This window comes from Neodiprion lecontei, chromosome 6 (assembly GCF_021901455.1).
Source record: "Neodiprion lecontei isolate iyNeoLeco1 chromosome 6, iyNeoLeco1.1, whole genome shotgun sequence".
Classification (NCBI taxonomy): Eukaryota; Metazoa; Arthropoda; class Insecta; order Hymenoptera; family Diprionidae; genus Neodiprion; species Neodiprion lecontei.
In genome coordinates, this window is record NC_060265.1 from 26,656,395 (window position 1) to 26,680,685 (window position 24,291).

General features: G+C 37.7%; 1 protein-coding gene across 6 annotated transcripts in view; it reads right to left on the reverse strand.

The window, feature by feature from the left end:
* Positions 1-24,291, reverse strand: part of LOC107218896 (RNA-binding protein Musashi homolog 2) — a 137,245-nt gene that overhangs the window by 20,669 nt on the left and 92,285 nt on the right. For 2 of the 6 annotated variants that reach the window (XM_046742572.1, XM_046742573.1), the window contains exon 2: positions 7,258-7,379. The exons of the other annotated variants lie outside the window; for them this stretch is intronic. The gene's annotated coding sequence lies outside the window, so the exon portion shown is untranslated. The remainder of the gene's footprint in view (positions 1-7,257; positions 7,380-24,291) is intronic. 6 annotated transcript variants of the gene reach the window in all.

Sequence of the window (24,291 nt, forward strand, 5' to 3'; positions counted from 1 at the left end):
CGGGAAAAAAGAGAGAGAAAGAGAGAGAAATAAAAATGTATTCATTTTAAGTTTGAAGATAAAAACGAATTCTGATGTTAGCTTTTGTCGGATTGTGTTTTTTTTTTTTTTTTATGAGCTCAAAAAATGAAGAATGAATTTGAGGATCCAGTCGCTGATCATTGAAAATATGAAGATATCGCATCAATTTTCAATCGAGATAACTTTCCAATCGTAAAATCGTCAGATTTTTACGATTGAATATAGTTTCTTTGATACATTTGACATTTGGATATCATAGAACGATAATATCAGAGTTTATTCTGTTTTAACTTGGCGGGGAAATTTGAATATATCATCACGATTGCGTAAAATGGAAATGAAACCAACCTCCCGAATGTAATGAAAGTCGAGTGTAATTTCGGCGAGCAATTTTGACCTGTTTCTTTTTATTCACATACATATTCAACCGTGTATTTATTATAACTACGGATTACCAACGATCGGTATCGCAAAGCATAATTGCTTTTGCACAATTTAACGTATCAACCAGGACAATTAGCACAGAAGCAAAAAGACACTGAAATTTGATGCCAACCTATAGAATTACGTAATCAATATTTTTCTCGGTAAAATATGAAAGCTCGCTCGGAAAGAAACTGTTCCCAGGCATCGCATTTTCAAACCCTGTCAAAATAATTCGGCTTTACTTTCTAAAGCGCACGTTGCAACGTGGGGCATATAGATATAAAATAACAGGCACGAGTTCAACGACGCTTCTACCATGCTCGCAAAATGGGTACGTAGAAGTGTAGCCACGAACTGCCGTCCGCTGGTGTATCGATTAGTTTACCGGGCGCGTAGCTGCACAAACAGCCGACGAAGCAAACCGAGGCGGCGATATCGCAATCCTGGCATTGGAGAGAGGAGAGGAGAGCAGAGAGGAAGAGAAGAGAGGAGCTCGATTGTGGGCAGCAGGTTTTTGCATCGAGGCATTGCTCTTGCAGCCGGCGGCAGTCCCGAAAGCAACGGAACAACGGAAACAGAGGCATTAATATCGCCAGGATTATGGGGGATGCAGGGCGAAGGGTGAAGGGTGAAGGGTGAAAACTCGCTGGGATGAAACGGACGCGGCGACGTCCTTCCAGATCTGCTTCTCCGTTTCACCCTTCTTCTTATTCTTTTTCATTCCCCTTTCGCAACTCGTACACGGAAGAAGAGAGATTTCAACCCTCCGACGTTTCAAGTTTTCACACGAATCAAGATTCGGTTCTCATAAGCAGCTGGTATAAATTTATACCTTTCTCGCTGGTTTCTTTCTTTTTTTTTTTTTTTATGCGAAAGCGCGAACGATTTATTATTAATGAATCGGGAAAAAAATGACTCCTGACAAAACGTTATCGTCAAAATGACACGTTTAGTCGTCCATTTCGTACGCCTTGATTCAATTTAATTTAATTCAATTTCATTTAATCAAATTAATTTTACAAAACCGCGAGAATTCATTATTGGCATATGTCCAGTAATTTTTTTCCGGAGTAAATAAATGCGGCTACCTTTATTCATTAGTTATAACGGGCAAAGTATCAATTATCGAAAATAATCGTCGTAACAAAATATCGGAATATTGCGATTAAGGTCGTTAGATTGCCTCCGCAATCACCGCACGTGTTATATGTTCACAAATAATAGTGAAAGTGTTAACGATGAGTTTGTTTCAGGAAAATTGCTCAAGACTATTACCCTCGAGCCATATAGCAAATATAAATTGTAATTTTCGGGCTCACTTGTGTATTGATTTCCTAAATTTTTTTTGTTTCCCGATCAATCGCTACTTTCAACCAGTACCGTGAGTTTTTCTTCTTTTCCTTCTTCTACCAGGGTATCTTTACTAAAATACGCTATCGCAATCCTCTGAAAATTTCCGAAAATTGGTAGACGATAAACTACAATTTTCATTATTTTCAAAATTTTACTCTAAAATCATCATTCGACGATCAATCATTGAGTTCGCTCAGTTGCGTGGTTAAGTCTAAGAGGGTAAAAACAAATTAAGAGACATTTTCTTTTTCTATGATTATTACACGTGTTTCGGAGGTAAAAAAAAAACAAAAAAAAAACCATCGTATCTCACCGGCAAAATTCCTTAAAAATTGCATCATCATTTCTTCAGCAAGAAACAAAAGCCCGGCACAATTTTCGAATTTATTTCAAAGTACACGCTGTATCTTGAACACTAAATTACTGACGTGTATTTCAATAAGATATTTGTTCAAAGAACCGAGTTCCGGGTTGAACGTACATAAATAATGGTTGTCGAGGTAAAACCGATGGCTGCTGTTCCGCAATGCAACTCAATTGCGACAATTTATGTAGACGCATGAATACTGCTACAGATATTAGGGAATGTCCGTGTATCAAGTGTCATGCACCGTGGCCCAGTGGAATGTCATCGGGAATTACAGTAATTAGCGAGTGTTGATTAGAAATTAGGTGCTGCAGCACCGAGTCGCAGATGCACCCGAGGCTCGTACGTACGTGTATCGATAAGTCCGTGTTGCGTGCGCGTGTGTTACCTTTTCAGAATCACCGACACTGTATTTTCGTCGTAGAAACGTAACGGCGACGAGCCACCTCGTCATTTCACTTAATCCTGAATCGATGATTCGAACCGATTAACGATCTCGTTAGCGCGGTCAACTGAAACGGTATGCGAGAATTCCTCAAGTTCACGGATAATCGAAATTAACTCTGTGAAATACCGCCAATTAGTCGGAACAAAAATTCGTACCGTATAATACGTGTAAGATAATTTCAAATCGCGTGCAGACCATAATTGAGGCACCCTCGGTGCTTTTCTCTCCATTTTCGTCAACCTTCTGTTTCTTAATTTTTAAGTGTTTAAATTTAAAGAACCGCGACACAGCGTTCGGAGAAATATTGAAATTGTGTGCATAAGATACAGGTGTGTATATATATGTGTATAAACACGGAACTGGGGGAAGATCTGCCGAGGCAAAGTGAAAAAAATTAAATAAAATCTTATCAAATCACTGGAATCAAAGAAAAACGAAGAGGGGGGGGGTTTGACTTCGAGGAGAAGATGACGACCAGCAAATGGACGCGAGAAGGGTGAGGGTGAGGGGAAGTCGCAAACCACGGACGGTTTGTTCGAACGAACCGATGAAAGCCGGCTTTCATCCCGCGAGCGAATTACCAACTTCTAACAAAGTGTGTGTTGGTACCTATGTATAAACGTAGGTATTACGTAGGTATATACAGCGTGTAAGGTATATAATACAGACTCTACACATAGAGAGATAGCCGTTGGGATCTCTTTGAATTTTCGTAATGAGGCGGTCTCTTGGAGTTTCCTTGTGCTGTTGTTGTTATTATTATTATTTTCGTTTTCCTCTCAAGCACCATGAACTTGAACCCCGTCGGAGAGAATCAATTTAGTTTGCCTCGTAACGGGACAGGAACAAGTGTGGGCAGAAATTTGTTGTGACATGTTATTTGGAAGATATCGCTATTCGCGGACTAAAAATATAACCAAACATTATTCAACGAGCGATAAGCGAAATTGAAATGACGTATTAGTTTAATCTACCCGAGGAGTTCCTCCGATTAAACGATAGCCGAAAATCCAACGAGCCCGAATAATCGTGAGATACGAGAAAAGGTGAGAGGAGAAGATTGCGGTTGACGAGTGAAAATATCTCGAGCCATGGAGTAATGAGTTTTGCGAAATAAGACGCGAGGATTAAAGGCTTTCAAAGACGCTGTCGGATATGCTGTGATCCGTTCTGAAAATTTAAAGCCATTAATTTATTCAAAGCGTCAAATAAGCTTCGTCGACTTTTACCCCTTACCCTACCCTTCTCACCGCGGCACGACTTGACTCCGACAGGCTGGCAGGTGGGAAGGAGGGAAGGTGGGAAGGTGGGAAGGTGGGAAGGTGGGAAGGAAGGAAGGAAGGAAGGAAGGAGGGAAGGAAGGAAGGAAGGAAGCAAGTTGTGTACCGAAGCCAACCGATGAAGTAAGAAACAACCCAAACCAACCCTTATACCCACCCAACTCACGCCAATCCCGAAGAAGTTTTAGGAAGGCTCGACTTGCTGTGCAATATTAAATCGGTGACGGTTATCCATACGCGTGTGTGTGTGGGTGTTTACACGTATATGAGTATTTATATACATATAGAAGGGAGATTCGGGAAATTTCACTTTAATCTCTCGCGCAAGATATAACTTTCCTTTCCCGCCTCATCCACATCCCTGCTAATGCAAAATGAATCGGTTTAATACGTACCACCTCCACTTTTCGCCCCAAGGAATTTATAACCAACTCTACTTTTAGCCTCGATAGATATTATGTAACAATTTTTATTCTTTACCGTAATGTTGTTGTTGTTGTTGTTATAACAAACACATCGTAACATTTTTTTCACTCTATTTCATTACAGCTACAGAGCTCGAAGAGTCTGATTTCGTTGAAAAATAATTAAACTTTCCTTCGTTCTATGTTCTACATGTTAAAATCCAACACAGAAATGAGATGTCAAAATTCTTATTGTACATAACTTTTCTTTCTTTACTTTTTCACTCGTTATATGTACATATACGTCGTCGGTAAATTCGCTCTTTGGTTTTTTTTTTTTTAATACACGGTTCTCGGTTTACGTTGACTTTTTCGTTTAATTAATAGACAGCAAATTTTCTCATTAAAGTATAAACGGCGAGGTGGAAAAGAGATATAGATTTTCTAGTCTGTTTTCGACTTTCGTTTCTTTCGGGATACGATGCAGACGGTGTACAGTCGAGACGATATTCGGCATTGATATATAGTTTCCGGTAACCGCTTAATCAAGCTTACTATAAACTGAAATTCAAATATCATTTCTTTAGTGTATAATAAAAATATGATTTGGTACGTGAGGCGTAAGATGTTATGTATACGATTATCAATCAACGGGTTATGAAGTTCTACAAAACACTAAGCTGACCAACAATATCATATATATGTTCAACTAAGAATATTCTCACCAAATTTTTTTTCTCCTCTTATTTTCTTATCTGCAATTTTGTCTAAGCGTATTAAGGCAGCATGAATCCACTCGTTAATTATGCAATTAATTATTTGCCCGCCGGACGGCGGTGAACATTGAAGCTTTACACATACATACGTATATATATATCGTGTAATAATATCCGCATGCAATAAACCCAGAGACCTACGTGGTTAATTTCATCTCGTTATGTATATATATATATATATATATATATATATATAAATTTACGGGAGCTTTTTCTCAATTATTTTATTTCATCAATCCTCGTAAAGAAGTCAATTCGAGCCAATTATCAAATTATGTACCAAAGCGAAAAGTTCCACAGAATTTTTTTTCTCAAATGAAATCGAAACATTTACAACAATTGAAAATTTTTCAAGTATCCGTTAACAAGCACTGTTAATAAAGCTACAAAAAGTAACATTTCTTAGAGATATTATGATCCGCTTTTAGCGATTGAGATTTTTTAACCACGGCTTATATATTATTATATAATCCATGGCAACGATCGACTTGCTTTACGATATTATAATCTTATCGTGAGAGCTACTTGTACGTTAATAAAAAACGTAAATTATTCATGATTCTTCTATAAAAATATAGGTTATTGTATAATATATGTTATTCGTACAGGCGTAAGACGGAAAACAAATTAGTAATGAGACGAAACGAAACACATAGCAATTTTCTATACATACGATTATTCAACATTAAGTAGTGACTATGTAATTTTTATAATTAATATACCCAAATAACGATACGTATTATATACTTCGAGTTACGTAGATGATAGATGATATAGATGACATTACAATACGCGTATTGCCAAATTTTCGTACAATTATATGTACCATGCCAGAGAGTTAAAAGACATTATATTTATAAACTATTGTTCCTCTTTTCTTCGTTAACAGTTACACAACCAACATATTATACTATAGGTGTATATATAATAGATTTATACAAATATATTAGATATTCCTAGGGAACCCAAAAATCTAATCCCAAAATCATCCGCTTTTTCTATAAACTCAACAAAGCAACGGGTGTGTGTGTGTCAAGTGTTTACGATGAGTGGGAGCAACAAAATGCGAATGATATTGTTATTATATACTATGTAAGGTACGTGGAGTACGTATGTGTATGTATAATAATAATAATAATAACAGTAATGATAATAACAATAATAATAATAACAATAACAATACGATACATACGATACGGATATGCCAAGTATAGTGTACGTATACGTGAAGACTTAAAATTTTAATGCATATATGTAAAAAAGACACCATAATGTGAGCATATCCAGTTGAAACTGGGTTAACACTTCTAACCTACATCTATAAGGTTAGACTAAAATAATGTAACTTCTAAGAGTTAGAGAGTTATGTTTAGTTGACATGATTGACCACGTTATCTGACCAAAAACCTACGCTAATCGCAGATCGTGAAAACAACAATAAGAAAGGAAAAAAAAAAAAATGAAAAAAGTCTCCCCCTCGCCAACGTTGGCATCTTGACAAATTGTGGGAAGAAGTGCGTTTTGCACAATTCAACGAGTATCGATAAAAGAATTTATGACAATAAATCGATAAACGATGTGCGAATGATTCGACGTAACTGAAGCTAAGACTTTATAAAACGCGAAATGATCAACGTTGCCGCTGATTAGAAGGGACAAGAAAAAAAGCTGCACACCGAAGTACGTACGGTGTACGTAATAAATCCACTACAACGTAGTATATAAATGCATAGGTATAACAATAGTGTAACGGGTCAATAATGTCAAGTAAGTGATAATCCAACATTTATATAATATAATGTAGGTATAAGTATTACATCGGTGGTATTAATGAACAAATATAATACGTATAAACAGTTAAGGGAGTTCCATTTGTTCTTCTTTTCTTTTTTCTTTTTCTTTTCTTTTTTTTTTTCCTTTTGTCCTCTCATCTGTTTTACTTTAGTTTTCAATCAAGTTATTACCATACAGTCCAAACCAACCAAATACGAGAGAGCGAGAGAGACAGAGCTACATAAAAGGTGGATCTAACAAAACAAGAACAACAGCAGCTGCGAGACGGGAGAGCTGGACGAAAGTCGATTCGTCAGGCTCCCGCAGCTTTTTCTTCGCTATTTTTTATTTTTTTTTTTTATTTTTTTTCAAATCGTTGTACCGATTTTTTTTTTTTTTGTTCTTTTACCTGGAGGGGGAGTTGGAGGTAAGGACTGTCAGCGATGGTCCAGTTTTTGATTCCCGTCGCGGTCCAGCGGCATCTTACGACGCTTACGACGCCTTTCGATCCGCAGAAATGTAACCTGCCTCCTTGAAAAACATAATTCAATTCGTGATGAAGCATATCTTATAATATAATGTAATATTAAATCTCATTATTCAAACTCACTTCGTGAGTATTACTACGTATTATAGGCCTCTAATTCACATATTATATCTGTTTTTAATTGCAAGTCTTTTTTTTTTTTTTTTCTACGTGGAATTGTGTAGCATTAGTAGTAGTAGTAGTAGTAGTGGTAGTAATAGTAGTAGTGGGTGTACAGATAATAATAACACTAACGGGATAAGAAAGAATTATTATACATGAATATGAGTATACAAACACTACAGAAATTTTCACATCCCATCCTTGTTTTCAATTCTGTTTTTTTTTTCATTCTTCTTTTCTATTTCATAGGTATATTCGTTCTTCGAACCCTTAATACATTATGAATACGTATAACGCCATATATAATTAAGTATATTATAATGATATACGAGTGCAGAGTGATTAGGAGAGAAAGAGAGAAAGAGAGAAAGAGAGAGAGAGAGAGAGAGAGAGAGAAAACTGGTTATCTTTTACCATCTCATGCTAGTAAAGTACATATAGGTATACATATATACATATATAATTATATATATATACACACGTATATCCTTCACGTCCAACTATCTAAAAACTTGTGTGCTATAAGGACGGCTATACATATTATATGTTAGATGTGATAACAACTAATATCAACAACTGTGTGGAATTCAATCACTGTGAATTGAATTGTCTGATTTGCGATCGAGAATGTTTTTTGGAATACACGCGTCGAGACCTTGGATCTTTGTAACTAGTTTTTATTTCTTTTTTTTTTTCGATGAAATATTTCAGTCAAAAATACAATATTTCGAATACTTTTTATTGCCGGTTCCTTTTTTCATGCAATTCATTTTCATTGTATCACGGGCAATCAAATGATAACCTTTTCTGTTTTTCATGAAAAGATTAAGGTTTCACATACGTATAATATTTAACCTTAGTTACTCACAAAACGTTCTTCATAATTACTTTATAGTGTTTAATTCATACGCGAGGCTATACGTATATTTATTGAGCTACTGTACGTACGTTACGTGCGAAGTGTATACTGATACGTGACAAACTACAAAACTCTACAAAGTTGATACGTGAAAATGTATAAATTACTTTCGAAAAAGATTTCGAAAGAGACACGAGAAAATATGTATAGAAAAAAATCACGGCTTTGCCAATACGTGAGCGTTGATTCTATGATTATGTCGGAACTATCGATAAAATTGCTTAATATTAATACACCGAAGAGACTTTATACTTGGTATGTTTTTCGAAATAATGCAGGGTATGAAAGCGGATATAACGTTGAAAGCGAGAAAAAATTTTCATAAAATTCTTGCGCCCATTTTTATACCGTTCCTAGTACAATCCTTACAAATTGAAAAAATTACTGTCAAAAATAATCGCAAGTTGATAAAATAACTTTTACCTATACGAAGCTGCGGTAAAAATATTCTTTACTTTTATATTTACGTATTATACTCGATTTTGCTGTTGTATAAAATACACGTAATTGTTTTATTTACATAATAATGCTACGTATGTGTTATCCTCATGTCAAATGTCTACTTTGTTCATAATGACAAGTAAAAGAAACAAACAAACGGACACGAATGTACGATCTAACTTGTGATAAGTTAATTAACAAGCTACAAAGAACTACTGGCGCTAATAGTTAAACAAAAGTGGGCGTATTGTGTGCTTTGTTTTCTTTTTTTTATCTTCTTCACTTTCTTCATACGTATATCCAATTCATCCGTATCAACAGAAGCGACGATCAAGGGTTTTTTTTTTTGTGTTTTTACCTAATATATTCCGAACCCAACTTATTATCCGATTTCTCTCTCTCTCTCTCTCTCTCTCCCAATTTTTTCCTCAGTTTCTAAGAACAAACGAATGAATATAAATAGTTATAACTGAAACCTTCCGGCAAACTTTCAAGTCTGAAAACGAAGGAAACAAGAAACCCTTTCATCGCGTCTTAAATTGCAGGCTACATCGTAATATACATATATATATATACGGAATAGTAAAGTATGTGTGATGTACAAGTACATGCTTCAGACACAATGTGTCTACTGTAAAATTTTCCTGCTGCACTACAGTTACGAGGTTTTGAGATAAAAGTTATCAAACGGAGTAAGAACAAGATTTAAAAAAAAAACTACGCGTTTTGGTTTCATTTGCAATGTTCTTTCTTCCTCATCTTTATCTTCTTGTTCTGTTTGTTTCTCGTATTCTTCTTCTTTTTCTTCCTCCTCCTCTTCTTCTTCTTCTTCTGTTTGTTTTTCGTATTCTTCTTCTTTTTCTTCCTCCTCTTCTTCTTCTTCTTGTTCTTCTTCTTCTTCTTCTTCTTCTTTTTCGTCTTCTTTTTCTTCTTCTGCTCTGCACGTATATATTTTGTAACGAAAATGTGAAAGATAAAAGTCAATAATGAAAATAAAAAGAAGAAACATGGGCACACACTTTCATTAGTTCCGGAATTCTGAAATATTTTCAATCGAAATATATAATAATTATTATTAATTTCACAACAATTTCAAACAACCTTAGAGTGCAGCGATGCAGAAGAATGTGTCGTCTGGTTATTAACATATTTGCTGTACAAATAGGTACTATTTCTAGGCAAGTGACATATATATATATATTATATATATAATATATATATTATATATATAATATGTATAATACCTATGAAACTAACAATAAATAATATACCGTAAATCGAAACTACTCTGGCACGTGATTAAGGCATACCCATTACAATATATATGTGTATATATGCAGGTAGAGATTTATTACGAATACATATATGCACATATACAATACATATGTGATGTGAAACAATTAACCGACTATCTCTAGCTGGCAGCACCTATTTGGGTGACAAATGTAGATTGTTAGTAATATACAGCGATTAGCTCTACGTATGCACAAACAATTAACACTAGGGTGATATATAATAAATTATACCTGTGTGTATATGTATATGTATGTGTGTATATATATTGTGTGTGTGTGTGTGTATATATATGTATGATTCGTATTCTACAGTTTTACAAAGTTCCGAAATGACGTGTAGAATAAGATCCGTATTATGACTTGTTAACGAGGTGAAAAGCGTTACTAGACGAATTATGCGGAGAAATTGTCATTTTCGATTAAATGGATGATGTGACAAGTCGTGAGTTGAAAAATAAATAATAAAACTTGTCAAACAAGTGTGCGCGCACACTTTTTATAAAAACATACGATTATGATACTTCGTTGATCACTTTTTTCCACCCGATTATTAATAAATTATTCAATTTTTCCGTAATGGAGACGGCAAAAAAATCAACGCGACAAAGATAAATCTCACTGCTGATCGGTCATATCCTGTTTCGATATATCTGCACAATGATTGAACACACCGTGTACTATAATAATGGCGTTTCAACAAATTATAATCAACTTCGAGTAATGAAATAAATATACATACATATACGAGAAACAATGCTACGTATTTATGTGGTGTTATTAAATAGTTCGTCGTTCGTTAAATGATTATAAATATTATAGAGATGAGAAATTTGGTCACGTGCAAATTAGCCGCGGCTTTTAATAATCTTCTGAGTCACAGGAGAAAATAAATCGCGATGTTCCAACACTATCGATCGGTTTTGCCCCTTGTTCCTTCATATTCAGATATCAGATGCATATCAAGTGTTCACGCGACATAATAATAAACAAAATTACTTTTCCCCCGTTTTGATACAATAAAATAGATCGTGCACAGTCATCGGTGTTTACGATTATAGTCAGTGCGAATATTTACGGCAATAAATAGGTACAATAGTAATTGACCAAGAAAAAAAAAATCAATAAACATTATAAACACAAACGTTAGACTCTGTGTGTCTTATTCTATATATCTATACATACATATATACTATAATCTCAATCTATCGTGATGTATAAGCCCCAAGAATGGCGTGCTAGTATAATAATGATAATAATAATAATGATAATGATTTATAGAAATAATATAGATCTACACAAAATCTACTTCTAGACATCAAGATTAATTTGCTCTCTGACATATTGGATTATATCATCTATCGTATACATACACATATACATATATATATATATATATATATGTATATTTATGTAAATATATATGCGTGTGTGTAAAACACATACATTATACGGTATATAATATACGTATTACGTTATATGATACTGCAGTCACTAGATCTACGTTTTCGTGTAAATATACATATAATACGTATACATATAATAATAATATAGTTAATTAACAATATCAAAATATAATGAGGTATGTAAGACAGATGGTGATATAATTAGGTATAGTGTTACTCGTATAAAGCAAGCCAAGCTTTCCATAATTTTTACGCGTCATCGGTTACCCACAAATAGAAACGAAAATAGAAGACAGAAAAGTAAACGAAGAAAAAAGTTTCCCACAGTTTTTCTCCCCGTCGTGATTGACGATTTTTCGAATCTTACACTCAATCGGTTTTCAGGAAAATGTAGGGGGGGGGAAAAAAAAAGAAAAAGAAAAAACTAAACAGATTAAACCCGACGAAATATCCAGGAGATTTATCAAATTTTCACCACGGCGCATTGTTTCGGTTCAATTAGCATTGCATTGCTTTTCAATTCTCGGGGAACGATAGAAATGGGAAAAGGGAGAGGGGTGGGTGGGGGGTGAATTTCAATTAGCAGAGAACAATGTTAAATTGCATTCTCTCGTGGCGGTTAAACAGCTGAAAATCTCCTCACCACCCTCCCCAAAATAAATTCCTCGTGCAAAAATCTTCTTCTCGTTTCGACGTCATTCCGGGAACAAAGGTGCGATTAAATTCGATAACGTCTTTTTGGGGTCCGTTAAAATATCGCGGTAGCTTTGAGCGACGGCCGAGACGACGGAGGAATCGTATTGCAACGAATCGATCAATCCCGGTCGAACGAACGGCGTATTTGTTGCTCGCGGAGTTATAAATGTCGGTGTAATTAGTTGATTAACCGTAAAAACGCGGCCGAGAAACCGAACGATCGTCCCGCAGCGACGTTTGCCGAGGAAATTTCAAGAAGACTGAAGATGGTAACGTTAACGTAACGAAGCGTCGTGAAAAAAACAGTTGTTGTACAATTTTAGAACGACTTTGCAAAATATGAACTTGTTGCAATATTTTCTAGCTGAATTTTCTGAACAGGCGTCGTTGAAGTAACGTTACTAACTTGAACCTCAATAAATTTTACTTCTTTACGCGATACATACAATTGATGGTTTTTCACAATCGGTTATTCTATCATCATTTTTCTCGTTCTCTAATTAATTATTATCACGCAACGCTGTGTTTACTTCGTTGATTAATTATCATACCAACATAGGACGGTACGTAACGTGGTCTCAATAAAAACCTGGACGATGGAAGTGATGACGTTACATCAATGACAGCGTTTACTTCAACGATGAACGAACCTCGTTAAGCAAAAAATTAGAGAACTGGAACGTGGAAAGTAATTTAAAGAAGTATGGATAGAGAAGGTTCAACCGTTGAAACTTTTCGAAGTAGCCAACAACTTATCTAGCACCAGAGTAGAATAAAACACGGGGTTGGCCAAAAACAACTTATCTCGTTTCATCTAATGAAACATTATTTTCCAAACTTGTCCCTACATGTATATCTTTATCGCGAATATCGATATCAATCGGTATTTGTGCGGCAAGAAAATCGGTGTTACAAAAATGATTTAACTTTAATTAAATTTCCTCTACGTATATATGTACATTTGGGCATTTGTTTGAAAGGATGAACGCGCATAAAATAAAAACAATGAATCTTCGAGCACCGTTCAACGAACCACGACGTCGAGTGTTGCCAATTTTTCCCGAAGCATCGACTGATCGAGCATCGAATCGTTATTACTGGCTGTATTTTCGCGAAACGTTTGCAAAGTTTTTTTCCAAGCCCGCGTAAATATCGGCAAATTTCTTATTTTCATTTTTTTTTCTTATTTCTAAGGTTGGAAAAAAAATTCCATTACCGCCGTTTGCTGCAGAAATTGAAACTTATTTGGATCGAGTCATAGAATTGCGGAGTATCGCTTACACCCCCCCCCCCCCCCCTCAATTTTATTTCCACTTTTGCACATCTCGTCGTGTTTTCGATACCAAGCAGCAAGCATCTCCAGCAAGCCATAAATAAATGTAAACTGTATCAGTGCATAGTTATCGAAAAAAAAGGGAGAAAGAGAAAGAGAGAGAGAGAAATGGAGAGAAGGGGAAATGGCTCGTACACGATATCGACTGCACGAAGGGTTCAAGAGCCCCTCTGAAGAGCGTCTGTGACTCACCCCAGCCGAACATCCCCTCTTTCGAGAATTATTATTTCTCCTCCATCAATGTAAAAATGAATCAAAAAATGCAACGATCGGGAGCAATTCCATTTCCCATGATGCGGTATTTTGAGAGAACACGTCCAATCTCACCCTGATTATCAATAATCCCGATCGATCCGCCGACGGTCAAACTAATTAACAAAGTAAGTATAAAGAGTCGTAGAGGAATTGGCGAAAATAAATAACACCAAGCGTGTCAAGATTTGTTGCATTACGTAACACACTCAAAAAGACTCTCAGTATCATCGTAACCACCTCGAATCATTGGAAACATTATTTTTTAATTTTAAGCCCGGTCGTAATCGAGTCTGGATGGATTTCACTCGTCGATCTTGAATGTTCCAAGCGTCACGGGAGCAGAGGATGTAACTCGAGTGCATGATGCGATACAAGCTTGTACGAAGATGACAGGGATGATTATTACGATGCGATTGAAAAGCAAAATGACTGTCATTGATTCCCGCGTTTCACAGCCAGCGAAATGAACTCGCGAAATCGCGTCAGCGTTCGTCCCACGAGCAATGAGAACCACTGTTCCTGGCCCTTAGAGTTCCGAATTTTCTGCTACCTGTTTTCTGCCAGTTTCCACTTCATGACTGTCCGATGATTCCCGCGGTTTGCTGCTCGTGTAAAACGCGCATCCCCCGTGCTTTCGACTACACTTTTTACTCTGTTCTACCGCGACGTGCGGTGTTTTCCATATTCACAGATGTAGTCGCACGCAGAGTAAATCACACACGCTGCTCGCATTCTTCGTTCGCACTTCGACCGAACTTTGCCGACTGACTGCTTCCGCAGTCTGCCCGGACATTTATTTACACTGCCATTGATCTTTTTGATCATTTCCAAGCAGAGTACAAATTGTGAAACGAACATGAGTCGCATCATCAGACGCATCGTGTTCGAGATTCTCATAAAAACTTGATGCAAATCATTTTACACAAATCCTTGTACACGTTTACAGTGGACTGTAAATATGTAAGGTTTCTCAAAGATGAAAATATCCTGCAATTCCAATATTGACCCAACGTCGGCATTCGACTCGAACCGATTAATCCTTCGGCCATGCATCCAGCAGTTTTGTCCCGATGACAACCGGATGCGGAAGGGTTTTCTAGCTTCGCAGCTTGGCCGTGAGAGTCGAGAGCTCGAAATAGGAATGAGGAAGAGGAAGAGGAAGAGGAAGAGGAGAGCGAGAGAGGCGAGGGATCGCTAGGTGGAGCCATCTGTGAGGGTCGACGGAAACTTTGTCTTAAAAATCATCCCCCAGATCAATACTCGGGCAAGGGGCGGACGGCTAGACAGAGGGGCTGCTAAACACGAGGGTTCCCAGGGCCGGTGTTCATTTTCAGCTTCAATGTCGCGTCGCCGGATCCTCCGCTCCGCAAGGTTAAATCTGCGCCAAGTTACGCAAGTCGTACGAGTGGCCAATATCGCTTCTCTCGCGTGGCTGAAGCTGGCAGTCGGAATTACCGGACAAATATTCTCGCGTTCATTCGAATAAGGTATAATAGCGATAAGTCCGGAAATCAAAATTTCATCCGATACCTTGAACCCTTCGATACTTTTACAAATTTACGAGGATAAAACTGAACTGCATTTTCTCCATTTCCAAAAAGTTTACACATTTTGCTGCTATTAGCGGCTTCGGCTTCCGTGTTGCGTTAAATCTTGGGCTGACATCGCGTGTTAACATAGTTCTTAAAGCACATGTTCGACCTGCACGCAGCTTCCCTGATGTTTCGATCACGCGTTTCATTGTCTGACCATTATCCGCCATTTGATAACGTCCTTAGCTCGCGCGATCGGAGAGGTAAAAAAATTCAACCATTTCCTCTGACAATAAATTCGTCTCATTGTTGGAATATGCATTATGTATGTAATACAAGAATATCTCGGTTACATTATTTCACGTATTCGACATTCTCAAGACTGGAGATACAAAAATACGATAAATGTTTGCAGGTTTCTAAGTTTCTTATGTATTTGGTACGCATATCGAAGCCGAAAAAATCCTCGTGAATATCTCTCGTGAATACCGAACTGACCATTGAGAATGAAAAATGGATTTTCATGACAAACGATAAAGCCTGACTCACGCATATCCCTGCATAAAAAAAAGACGCTTTATTCTGGGTTTGAAATGATTGTTACAAAATTTTGCGGATTCATTTTTTAAACGTACTCTTATAGTCAAAAGTTGCGGTGGCGAAGCGAACAAATATCGTTATATTACCGCAACTGCTGCTCCTACGACGTTTTGAAAGCCTCTATCGAATGTCCGATGGTCCGTAATAATTAGAGATGAAAGAAAAACTGGGTCCGATCGATCCTTATATAAGACAAAAAGTATTCGCTGGGGGGGGGGGACTTGTTGGATCGAACAATGAGTAACCTCCGAAGCTGTACTAAATCCTCAAAGAAATAAGAAGGTATAAGGTTCGTGGGTTAGCGACTCGCTCGTCCCCCGCACTTTCCTAGATCCTAGAAGAAAAGCTCGGGCGTATATCGTGCAAGAGATGGTTTTCCCCGTCGGTTATCCCCTGGGATATGACCCCGCTGCCGCTTTACCAATTCATATAAAGATAAGCCGGTGGAACGAGCCCCTGAGACCCCTTAATTATAAACATTCTCATTCCACTAATCGCAAATGGGTGTCTGACGGCGATGCAGCGCGTTCGAGCAATCACGGAATTGAAAAATCGGCAAAAAAGATTCCAATTTATAAACGAGCTATCGACAATTGTGATTCGAATCTCGAGACTCCGTTACGCGGTTATAATACACGAGGAAATGAGAAGTAGAAAAATTAACTACGCGGAGGATAACGACAAGCAAATTTTCAAGACGAGTCCAATCGAATCGTTAAAATTCAAAGTTGATTTGTCGTCAAGCTTTTCCGACTACTAAGCATCCTAAAATTCCCTTCGTACACCTTGCGCCAAGTAAAACTTCAGACCCAAAACGACAGCGATGATTGCATAAAAATTTGATAAAGAAACCGTACAACGCGTATAAGAGACCGAAACTAGGCCCGAGTTTTAAAGAATTTTCAACATATTTCCAGCAACATTTTACAGAGGACGTTGGTATTTCGAAAATCGCTTTGAAAGTGGATTCGAGGCGACGGAATTTCTTGTTTAGACTCGCGTCGTATACCTCGAAGGTTATCCTCGAGGAGGTAGGTAGGTAGGTTGGTAGGTAAGTACCTTACACAGCAGTCTCTCTTCGCTCCCCCGGGATTCGGGATGACAGGGACGTATTCTTGAGGAGGAAAACGAGGGAGGAAATAAGGGGTCTCGATGACTCGGTGGTTGACACGCGTAACATGTGTATCCCCGAATTACGATGGATCAGGGAAAAGTTACGGGGGAATATGCCCAAGTTTAAAGTATATCAAGCGTTATAAAATTACAATTACATTACGAATATACGTGACGCGTGTAACGTGTTTACCATTACATCGGCGTAAGGGAGACCTCTAAAGAGCTTCCAGGAGGAAAATGCCGCGAAGACCTGCCAATTTCAGGTCACGCGTTATATATCATACCCGATATATACACGGGGAGGGATATGCTCGGCATAAATTCCCTTCATTTGGGGCTTCGTTGATCTTTCGCTTTTGCCCGGCTTCGCGCGCATCGCGTAACGTCAATTCGATTTGTACGTATTTACGTAAACGTAAGATTCTTTCGGACGGTTCGTCGACGACGAGGTAAATAAACGGAATGTAAATACAAGTATTTATTGATAATTTAATTCCAATAGCGTCGTTGATTTTGTTGTTTTTTAATTTTCTTTTTCTTTTTCTTTTTTTTTTTTTTCTTCTAATTTCACCAAATTGAAATAAAATCATTTGTTTCAAATTCCTTCGAGGGACGATGATTTACCAAGATAGGTATCGGGACGTGACGATACCTCCTGTACAGAGGAAATACCAGGATTCCTCGGTTGCTGTATAGCTTTCCCGTAAATTCCCGGCATATAACAATCCAAGTTTGGTACATCGTAGAATAACCGTGAGCGATATCTTGAGCGAAGACAAGCGGGGTGCGGTTACATTGAGAAATTTGACTGAAGATGAGAATAGAATTTCCTCCACCCCTCGGGACTCTGCGGGATGGGGAGGAGAGTTCGCGCATCGACTTCCGAGTTTACAGAAATTCGCGTGATTCGCGGTTACGTATCGTGTATTGTACGTCCGTATAACTTGTACACAACTATGCAATACAGATACTCGCATTGTTGTTACACGGCTCCCCCACGCAAAGGCGTATGGTATACACGTAACAGCGATGTTCCTAATTAGATTTCACGGCTACCGGGGAAGAAACCGATAGCCGGGGAACGAAATCGAATTTTCTATATAATAATGCATTATACCCAGTTATTTATTTTAATATTATACGTGTGTGTGTGTGCGCGTGTGTATTGTATACACACATAAACGTCGCGTGAAGCCTGAGAAAATCTTGATGCGATCGGCGTTAAAAAACGCTGAGGAAGGAGAAGTTTCGGCAGGTATATGCTTTATTGTTGTTGTTGTTGTTGTTATTATTATTATTGTCGTTATGACTTGTATTTCAATTACCCGGTCACATTTTCTTCGATTCCACGAGTCTGCGTATGTATTACTTTTCGTTTCGATTGTTAGGTTCTCTCACAGCATATCCCACGCGCATTTCCACGTCGTCGCTCAACTTGACACGATCGGATCCGGTATTCGTTCGTTGCTTTGTGTATGATACGAATCGCTTTGGATATTGGTACAAGAGTCGACTCTGTGCCACGCTCTCTTATGGTTTCCCTGTTCACCGTTGCTGCTGCTGCTGCTGCATGCCTGCCCGTTTCTGGATTATCGCGAGATTCAAGGGCTTCGCAAGCTCGAGAGCGCGACTTTCAAGAGTATAGGCATACGTGTATAAGTAGTGTACGTATACGTGTGTTGACACGTGTGACGAAATACGAGTATATATATATACCCATACAGATGCGTACGTAATTATGTACTTTCTTTATCGAGTCACGACTAACCAAGCCATGTATAATTATTAATAAATACACGAAGAGGTTAAATGTAGGTACGGTTGTTAGCCGCATGGCGTCGATAATATAATGCGTCAGGGGGTGAACGAGAAAATGAAAAATAAATCGTAGAACTACCGTCACGATAGGGCTGCAAGTCCGCAAATCAAAGTTAAAGACAGTGACGCACAGGTATATAAAGTTACCGGTTAGTATGGAAGAATGGGAGGGTAGGACAGCTCGTAGTCGGATAAATAACGAAAGACACGCTACGCTACACACGGACACGTAACGGAGAGAGAGAAAGAGAGAAAGAGAGAGAGAGGGAGGGAGAGACAAGCAGCACGGGTCAACCGAGTCTAACAGAAAGTCTACCTACAGTCGGTTTTCTCACCGCGATTATCGGCCCTGGATTTCAACCTGACAAATTGTTTTCAACCAGATATAAAATGGGCGGGAGGGTACCAGGATCAGGAGATTAGCCCCATTCCCTAATTCTCTCGCTACGTGAATAATTTATAGCCCAAAAACTGCGCGTAATGCAAACCGAGTGTTAAAAAAAAATCCGTTACGACATTTCCGAATGGTCTTTGAACTTGGTTGAAATTTTCTTTTTCTTTTTTTTTTTTTAATACATTTTTTTTTTTTATATATATATACTTGAAATCGAAATCGTCGCACAAGAGACGAATTACGATACGTATCGATTTTTCAAAAAAAAAAAAAAAAACGCGAGTATCCATAATTTGTAAACTTTGAAAGTAAAGAAAGTCGTAGCGTAGAGAAGTGGACAAATATTTCTAAACCAAAATGTAGATAGATAAGAAAGTTGTCGGAATTTCTCTATTTTTCTACATTTCTACGTTTACACGATACATACGCGATTCTGTATATTCCGACATTCCGCATATCTTCACCTCAATGATGTTGATTTTTCATTACATTATAAAAAGTAAAGATGCATCGTCGTTACAATAACGTTACACAAACTTTAACTTCGTGTACAGAGTTCTATAGATCATAATTTGGCGTTTATGAAACCCGAACATTGAACTAGTTTAATTTCGTACCCCGGCGACGTGACGGGAATGAAAATACTGAAAAATTACAACAAACAAAAAGCTATTAGAGTCTAGTTTCCGTCATTCCGCGTCTGATGGGATGACAAGAAACGATGGAAAATCAATTTATGGATCACCCGAAGTGATGAAATCGAAGGAAAATAGTATTTCCGATAAGCGTGTACTCGTATACACGACTAGCGTAGTAAGATGAGTGCCTGTATAACGAATAACTCGACCCGACGATACTGACAAGGCAGCAGCAATGTCGGATAGTATGGAAGTCTGTCAGATCAGACGGTACGCGTAGCGAGAAAGCCTGAAATAATTATCGTTCGGAGGGTGGAAGATGAAGCGTCAGGGGGTTTCTGAAAATGGTGGAGTGGAAGCACCGCCTGTAAGGAGGAGGACGAGGAGGAGGATCGGAGCGGAGGTTAAGCCGCTTATTCCGAGAGCGCCGTGTTGCTGGGCTCCTCTCCGAAGTTGAAGCTGATAAAAACTCGCAACACCGCGAGTAAGAACGTCACGCATCCTTTAATAAAGGCAATCGAATATCAACGCGTCTTTGCAACGAGGATCGTGAATCGCTCCGCGTTGCACGTGGGTGAAAAATTTATACACTTTTGCAAAAGTGTGAAACTTTGTTGAAATCAAATAATAATAATAACAATAATAATAGTAATAATAATACGGAGAAAAAGGAAGAACGATAAGAAACAGTGCACAAAGTCAACTTCACGTAGCAGCCAAACTTTTTACCAACAAGTTTACCTATCCCCGGTATATTTTTGAAGGTATAATAATATCCACAAAAAGAAACTTGGAGAATTTTTACCTATATATATATATATATATATATATAATATGAAGAAATGACGAATCCGGTGCACAAGTGTGAGCATGATAACCCCTGGATTGATAATAAAGCGAATGAGAAAATGATTGATGAGGAATTCTACACCTTTCGCACGATATTCAGGATTGGTATGTACATGCATACATAATGTGTGTGTGTGTGTGTGCGTATGCGAACACGTAACAGCGAATCGAAGATTACAGCAAGGCGAGGGTAAAAACGATTGCCATTCGTGACCGCAGAGGAGGTCGGTTACAATAATAACTGACGTAGTAGGCAGCGAGAATAATAAATAAAAACTTCTCCCATAAGATAAAAATATATACAATTGAAACGGGGAAAGAAAAGACGGGATCGCATGACCGTAATTTAGTATAACTTCTTGCCGGGCATAAATGCGGAAAGCGACGCGTTGCCGTTGAATCTCAAGCACAAGCCGGGGATGGTGGGGGTGGATGTGCGTGTCCGCGTTCGTAAGGATCACGCATCCCAGAGGCAAAGTTTGAAACGTTTAGGTTGGTACGCCCTGCTGACGTGGTTCTTGTATATTGGTAGGAGAGCAGGGAACGTCGAGGTAGAGACATCGCCGTTTCCCAGGTAGGCAGAAGAGGTGCCTTATACCACCGGGTAAAACTCCGCAGGAACAGCCAGCCACGCACCTGGCACAAAAGCTGTACCAAGCACCGAACCAACTTCACGATTATACCTCGACCAAATCTATGCCATTTTTATAAATTCACCAAAATCGTGGCTTATCGCAGCTCGATTCTCTTGCGACGAAGATAAAAAAAAATTACAGAAACAGATTACAAGTTTCTATTTCTTTCCTATTTTTCAGATAATCCTTCATTTTAGTCAATTTCTTTTCATTTTCGCGACAAATTTTCAATGTCCGTGAATTCCGTCGTGCGATTCGACCGTGTGATTCGTTAATTTTAAATTTATCGTTATAATAATAATGATATTATACATCATACGTGCAGATTTGTACATACATAACGCGTCATCTTTATTTCTCCTGTCCTTTTGCGCAAACTTTTTCTCGCGTTTAACGAGCGCGGATTTTTCCCTCCTTCGCTTCTCGTTCCTCCCACTCCCGACTTCGCATAGCTCGTTACATAAAATGTGATTAGGGATGAAGCACAGAAGCTGAGAGGTAACGAGATTGTCTCGATTACAAGAGACGGAGTTGGAGAAAAAGAGAGAGACCGAGAGTGAGGGGGGAGGGGCGGAGGGGGGGAATAATGAATTTTTCATTTCTTCGCAAAACATAAAATTTCTTGACTTTCGTTGAAAAGAAGGAGAAAAAAAAAAAAAACATCGGAACGTACGCGAGCAAAAGAATGTTACACTGGGTCAAAATTTATATTACTCGTTTTCTAAAGGTTGAGTCAAGAATGAAATTTAATGATCACCTTCGGTATATAAAATACGAAAATTTATCGAACAATCGATATTTGTTCTCCAAAATTAGGAAGTACGCAGGCCATTAGAAAAAAAAAAAAAACGAAAGAAGCACGGATAGAAGCTGTTGATTTTCGCTCGTTATGAAAAAGGAAAAATCGAAGGTATAATACAAGATTATAAGATTCAGATACAGCAGCAGCAGTAGCAAAAAAAAAAATAAATGGAATTAAAAAAAATGGGTAGGGAAAAAAGTTCTCAGCATGACCTTTAATAAATTATACATATATGTATATATATATATAAATTATAGTATAGAGATAATCTTATATGCATAGAATATGAAAAGCGCTACAGCCTCTCGCGAAGAGTGAAATTTTCTCTTAGATTATTAAACATTATTATTACCATTATTTTTCCTCGTTTTCAATTTTCCCTGCAAGCTGTTTTATCCTTATTTCTTCATCTCGCGTTATTCTTTTATACAAATGTAGCTATGTATAAATATGTACATATATATATATATTCCAATTTTTTCATGCCCAGCATCTTCTGTTCTTCCAGAAGAATGAAAAAAAAATTATCCTAACCTCTCTCTCTCTCCCTCACACTGCGGCCCGATGAGATTTTAATATTTAGCCACGTTAAATTGGATTACTCCACTTTTCTCTCTCTACACAGGTATATGCGTACATAGGCATACATATGTATTCCTTATATCCTTCCAAGCCGATTGTTTTTTCATTATTTTAATTTTATTCAATGTTCGGTTAATTTTAAAATTGAAACCTTTCCTCCTCCCTGTCATTCAAACTCGAAATATAATATTACTATTATTAATAAAAATGCGTCATCGCTGCAGTGCGTGTGTCCAAAGTCCTAAAATAAAACACCTCCCACATATTCGTGCAGTGCCTGGTGTAAATATAAAAAACATGTCATACCCGTATAACGCATATTATACATACAAGTAGATTGTAACAACGATCGATCGAACGAACGCAACGCCATGAATATTCGTTCGACTAAAACCCCGAGAGTGGTTATATATATACATATATACATATATATATACATATAATATAACGTACATGGCCGTGTAAGCTTATAAGCCGTATATATATAATATGTACATGCGGTACGCGGTGCGAATTTTGAATAAATTTCTTTTTGCGAATTCATCGTGTGTTAAAGCGTGCGATTGTATACATTTCTGTACCTAATGAGAACGACGATGTTACGCCATGTTTTTTCTTTTTCTTTTTCTTTTTCTTTTTCCTTATAAATTTTTCACCCGATCAATATCGCTTGATGCGATTTTTTCAATTTTTCTTATCGTTGATTTTTTCCTTTCTCCGCCCAGCTGATGAACACGCACAATTGGCAACCGGCGATTCACCTCGACAACAGATACCGCCTGATGCGAAACGAGCCGATGCTCGACGCGGATGGTAACGAGACTGACGAGATTGGGGAGGACGAGACCGGCTGGGAAATTCCCAAGGAATTTCAAGAATAGGAAGAAAAAGCGCGAATATCAAGAATATTGTTACGTAACGTTGATGAAATTCATCCGCAACGATATAACGCCGCGAGTTTCTTTGTACTTCGAAAAAATCAATTCAAACCACATTTGTTGTTGTCATTTCGTTTTATAACATAATGTAATGTATAATCATACGTCTGTACGAAACAAAGATCAAATTTATAAGACCTCCAGGTTTCTTCCCCCTCCCCCCGTGCATTTGCTATTTTTTTTTTTTAATAATAAATATACACGCAAAAACCGTCTTCTGATCATTATGCACAGCCAATTAGATACAAAGAAACGTAAGTAACATGGGGGGGGGGAGGGGAGGGGGAAAAGGAGGGGTGGAAAAGTGGAACAAATTGAATTGAAAAGAATAAAGGTAAATATAAGAAAGAAAATCCAATCACCATTACAAAGGATGAGAAAAGCGAAAGAAAATGGAATAAAAAAAGAATAAGAATAAGAATTCGAGTGTGTACAAAGTACCTGCAATACCTGTATTTCGATCATGTTCATCCAACGCAAAAATAGAGTGTATTCGCGAACTCTCTCGACGGGGTTTTACCTACTCGTGGACAAGGATTGACTTTGAT